Raw genomic sequence first — 6,000 nt, 5'->3', positions numbered from 1 at the left:
TGCAGTTTCTGGGGCATGTTTTTCCATTTCTCACCCTGCTTGTTGAGGAAAGGGAGGTCATACTGACATTAGATATGAGATGACTAGTGTCTTTTCTCATGCTGTGGAGTGTGGAGCAGTAGAGGCAGGGTGACTGTAGTGAAGGAGAGAGCAGGGACAGAGGAGGAACTACCTCTCAGAACAGTCAGGGAACACCCACTGTTCTTGCTCTCTGGAGATACCCTTAGCCAAAAAGTAATGGTACCTAAGTGCCATTCTCCTAACATGTCAGCTGCTCGATTCCAGAGGATATTGTCACTCACAAAAAGAGCATGCCCAAACATTTGACTTCCAGCAACAGGAAACTGACAGCTCATCCAGTGAGTGAAGACATCAGGCAGCAGTGACAGAGAAAAAGCCTCTCAGAGTAACCCTACTGAAACAGAATAAATGGAGGCAAATAAGTGGGAGGGGTAAGGGAAATGTGGGTCCACTTTTTGCATTTTTCAAGCACAGGGTGAGATTTCAGTTCCATCCCTGCTTCTTGGGCAGCATGGATGCAGATGGCTAAAGCATAAAATAAATAGCATTGAATGTATCCTGTAGCTCAGATAGCACGAGTTTTGTAGAGGAGATACCGCACAATTTGGTCACAGCCAGATGGGGTAGACAGAGATTGTACCCAGATTGCCTCATGCAGTGCTTTAACCACAACATATACTTCCTTTCTGATTTAAACCACTTTCCTTTTCTTTTCTGCACACTGACAGCTACAAACCTATAGCACTGCATACAACGTACAGTGATTTAAATAACAACACTGATACACATGTACGAGTAACTGGGATGCTTCCAACCAATTATAAGTAAAAATAAAAGCAAAAAGCAAAGAAAATGCATCTTTGAGTTGGACTGTTTGAACAATCCTAGCCTGACTAGGAAGCTGCAGGGCAAAGCCCTGCTTGCAGCTTATCTGCAGACCTATTCTTGGTTTCTCCTTCTCAAGTTTTTATTTAAATATCTGCAGTTATTTACCTAAAGCATATACCAATTTTTTCCTCTTCTTAAGTGATGACTAACTGCCTCATGTGAAAATAAATATTTGAATATGCATACAGGAAAGCTTTTCCCTCTCAGACAAGTAGCAAGCAGCACTATAAAAAGCCCGGTGTCCACATTCAGGGTTTCGTGTGTGTTGCTTTCCAGAGTTTACTATTTCTAAGCTCTGCGAAGCACCAGACAATGGCAAAATTGAACTTTGAAAGCAATACTTGCAGTTTATATCTCAAAGATTTTCTGCGTCATAAGCAATATTATAACGTCTGTCTGTGATCAAGCCTTTTATCGCTGCATTACAGATGCAGACAGAAAATCTCTGTATGTGAAATGTCAGCCTGGAAATTATTATATTTAAATAATAGAAATAAAATTGTAAGGGAAGAAGTTGTGATTTCAGATTGCCATGTACAAAACCACATGATAATGCTGATAATTAAATGTTCAGATGGCAGTTTTTTCAGGTCATTTATGAGTATAAGCCTGGTTATTTGGATTCTGGAGAGGCAAGGCTTGTACAAGGCTTGCTCTAGGTGGCCCTGTCCCTGCAGAAGGATTGAACTAGACAATCTCCAGAGGTACTTTCCAACCCGGATGATTCTGTGATTCTGTGAATATGGTAAGTTCAATGACATCACTTTTTCCCTAAAGAGGATACCAGTTTATAAACTGATAGCCTAATTTAGCACAGAAAAAGTCACATTGGTCAACAAGGCATCATTCCACCTCTTCTAGGTGTAGTTCTTCATTTTTATTTTGTAGTGCATTGTCTAGGGTAAGTCACATCAGAATGGTAAGAGAAGCCTACAGAACAGCATGTCCTGCTGTTGACTCTAAGCAATGATGAACAATGACTTAAAAAGTCCCTAGTTTAATCTGTAGATTCAATGGATGTCAACAAAGTGGCCTTTTATTTGAAACTGAAAATAAACATGTTCATGTAAATTAAAGCATCTGGGCCTGCAGGAAGACAAAGAAATATATATTCTCCCTTTCATACATAGCAGAGGACTTGGCTTGTCTAGGGTGTACATGAGCTTTTACCAGTCAGGACCTTGATCTTACGGTTGAATATTTGGCCCAAAGCCTTTAAGCACTTTCTAGTACTACCCCTAAGAGCTGAGTCTCAGAGAGACTTTGAGTACAGAGAGTTAAGTACTTGCTAGATTAGAAAGCTTTCTCCCCACCCATCTTCATGCTTGCAGGGAATCTGAGCAATACACATGTATTTGTACTTGTCAGCCACACTGAAAGTACGAACAACTTTCTTTCACCAACATTGGAAATTAAAGGGATAATCATATACAGCTGAAATCTTTTTTGCAAACACAGGATCATAAACATAAATTGGCCTGCCCATATTGACTCAGCACTGCTGTTATTCTGCAAGTACAATAAACCACACAATGATAAACCATAAACCATTGAAACAGGGCACAAAATATGGTGGTCTGCAAATTGTCCAGTGAAAAGGGGGAATAACTCACAGCTACCAGTGCAGTGTGATATAAGCCCTAACAAGGCATTCATATGTCAGGGTCTTTCACCCAGCTTTGCCTGAAATACAGAAAAAAGTTTATATGAGATAATACAATCCCAAAGAAATAATAAAGCCCTAAATAAATGATACCATTTAACATGAAAAATCACTGTCTGCTTCTCATGGCAGGTGGTCTTAGCCCTATCCTTGCTCCTCTGCCATTCCCAACAGCAAATATCTGGGCTTATCACTCAGTAAACCCACAAAAATATTTGTCTAGGTGCATCCCATGGGACATGGGAACCCAGGACAATACCATACCCACCACCATAGTATGACACACATTCCAATAGTGTGTTGTGCTTTGTCACACGTCACACTGGATACACTCTTCATTTGTGTGTGTGTGTGACAAAAATAGTACTTGCACAGTAGAATAAAACAAAGCACCATTTGCTGTGAAACCAGAGGGATACAACTGTAGCCATACACAGCAGTGCATAATTTCTGTATGGCACAGTAGGCTTTGAGCTTGGTGAGGGAACTTAAAAAGAAATAACTTCCACCAGTCTAACAGGCAGAGCTTTTCCTCCAACCAGTCTAGCTGAGGGAGTGAATCCCAGTGGCCTAGGGGACTGTCCTACACTACTTGCCTACAGGTCCCCCTTAAACCTCTGTGGTAGCCAAGCATACAGATACTACACTGACACACATGGCATAAAGCTTTCCAGGAAGACAGGATCACAGTAGAACTCTACAGAAAGGACTTTGCCACTCAGCCAATGTTGACCCACTTTGCAAATGAAGAGCAGGCAAACATAATAAGGTCCAGGCCACCAACTGTGCTTGACAGTGATCCAGACATAGCTGGATGGCAGTTGACACCCAAACACACCTTTTCTTTGCACGATGCCTGATTTCTTCCACCCTGTAGAAAAACAGCCTAAAAAGTCTGGAAGAGGGTTGAGGTGGAAAACTACTACTGTGAAGCATTCAAGACCTGAAGGATTTGCCTGTTAATAAACTGCAGCAGCAGCTGAAGCTTTTTCCAAATACTAACACATTATGTTTGCATCCTCCAGCTTTGTTTAGGTTATGTTGCCTTCATGGTCCTTTCTCCATTCATATTTGGCTCTGAAGGTTTTCTTTACACTTGCAAACCCTAATGATCTTGTCTCATGTTCATGGCAGACAGCATGAGCATAATGAGCTTCTCTTTCCTCAGCCTCTCTCAGGAAGTTCGTGGAACATGCTTCATCTGCCAAGTCCCTTGTTGGAAAACTTCAACCAAATATGGAAAGTCTGGAGAAGAACTTTTTTCCCTTCTTCTGCTGTCTGGTTTTAAGTTTGTCTGCAGCTGCTGGGGTTACACAGAGTCTTGAAAGAGTGACCACTTTTATTTTTTGACTAGATTGCAAGCCAGCCTTACCACAAAGCCATTTTTTATGGTTTTACTAAGGGCATGTAGCAAACCTTTGAAAAGCTACTTACTCATCCTGTTACTGACCACTGTCTTTTGGAGTTTTTCCCTCTTCTCTCTTCCTTATTGCTCGTGCAGATTTTTATGCCATTTCCCAGGGCAGAGGCACATTCTTATCAACAATGCAGCATGCTTAATAGATTCTTCCCTGCTGTTTCTGAAGTATTTATTTTTACAGAGCAAGATGTCCTGGACGTGAGATTTAAAGCATACTTTATAGCAGAATTGCAGATTAACCACGAAAGCAACTGAGAGCTGACAAAGCTATCCCTAGCAACAACTACTTTTATAGGTGCATGGCACAAAACTTACTGTTGTAGAACTAGGGCAATAATTAGGGGGAAGAGGGAAAGAAATAGATTTCATGGGTAATTAAAAACAATTAAAAAAGAAACCCAGGCTATGGCTTTGTAGATAGAAAGTGGGGGACATCCATACTATCGGCCAGTTTCAGCTCTCAGCTGTAGCAGAATTTCCATAGGAATATGCTAAGGTGTAGAACTCACTGAGCACTATCCTCAACCTTTGGCTTAAGTCAGACCACTTGCTGATTCCTCCTGATTTCAGTCACTGCTAACCCTTTCTAATTCTCACCTTAGCTGCAAACTGACAAAACCCTCATTTTCACAACCTCACTGGCTGTCCTATTGTGTCATGTTGTTATTTTTGTCTTGGTGCTGTGCAGTTTCTATCTTTGGTCAGTTTCCTATCCCTTGGAAATAACCCGTTCCACATTAGGATCTGTCTTAAGACCCTTCAAACAATTTTTATGAAGCATCAGGTGGCAAAATTGCCCACCTGGACTGGGGGGATCCACATGTACCCAAACAGAGACAGCATCTTTTCAGTACAGCTGACTACTGAAGCACTTAGTTTGTTTCACTGAATGTTAGAGTTGTGGAGCTTATCTAGCTGAAAAGCAGACTTCTACCATAGCAAGGCATAGCGCAAGGCATAATGAAGTGCCATGAATGGTCTGCAAGAGTGGGGGAGGTTGTGCTTTGTTTCTGACAATAAATTCCACTTTGGGTGCAAGTATTACCTTGTCAACAACAGTCCACCCCCACAAAGATTTGTTTTCAGAGTAAAACATCAATAAGTACCCCTTGGTGCCACTCCATCTTCAGCCCAAGGGGAGGAAGATCTGTGCCATGGGGTTGCTCCTCAGCAAGATGAATGCACTTCACTCACTGTCTCATGCAAAGGTGTCTGATATGACATCAAAGTCAAACAGAGCAAAGTTCAGTAAGATCACGGCCCAGGCGTTTGTGGATGTATCACACCTGCCTCAGTCAGTCTCCACAGCAGAGCCTGGGGTGCAAAGGCAGTATAAACAGTGCATCAGAAAGGTCTGAATCACATTAACCACGCTTTAAATTACTTTTTTTTTTTTTTTAATCAATAGTTTCACTGAAAAAATTAAGGGGAAGAAGTCCTCCAAGTGCTTGAGGAAACAGGAAACCAAATCAAAATCTAGGTATTTAGTTTGTTTCCTTACTTTCATCTTTTCCAACTCTTTTCCATTTCCTTTGGGTGGAAGAAAGATTAAAAAAAAAAAAAAAAAAGAACAGCTGAAGATTGCAGGGGGTAGAAAAAAACAGGAGCAGAAACAAACAAGCAAATACTAACCGAAATAAACACTGGGGAATGGGGAAAGGATAAATAAAATATTTGTTTGGATTGTTCATGAAGAACATCTTTTCCAAAGCTGTGCAAGAAATTCTGGAAGCTTTTCATTCTTGATCATTCTCTATTAAAGAAAACCCATTCTTCAGATGTAGTGCTACATGAATAGGCCACTGAAAATAACTCACTAAAAATACAGAACAAGGAAAGGAAGTCTGTGCATGTGAATGCAGCTTTCTAGTGGCAGAGTTCTCCAGCTACACCCCAGGAACCTTGCCTGCTGGCCTGGTAAGTGAGCAGGTGATAGCACCTGCTGAATGAGCCAATACTGCCCTGGAGATTTGTGAAATGCAAGTGAAAATGCAAGGAGGAGCATGTT

Source organism: Pezoporus occidentalis, unplaced genomic scaffold (assembly GCF_034315485.1).
Source record: "Pezoporus occidentalis ecotype Australia unplaced genomic scaffold, CSIRO_AGI_Poc_V1 ctg196, whole genome shotgun sequence".
In the NCBI taxonomy this organism is placed as follows: Eukaryota; Metazoa; Chordata; class Aves; order Psittaciformes; family Psittacidae; genus Pezoporus; species Pezoporus occidentalis.
This window is presented reverse-complemented; position numbering follows the sequence as displayed.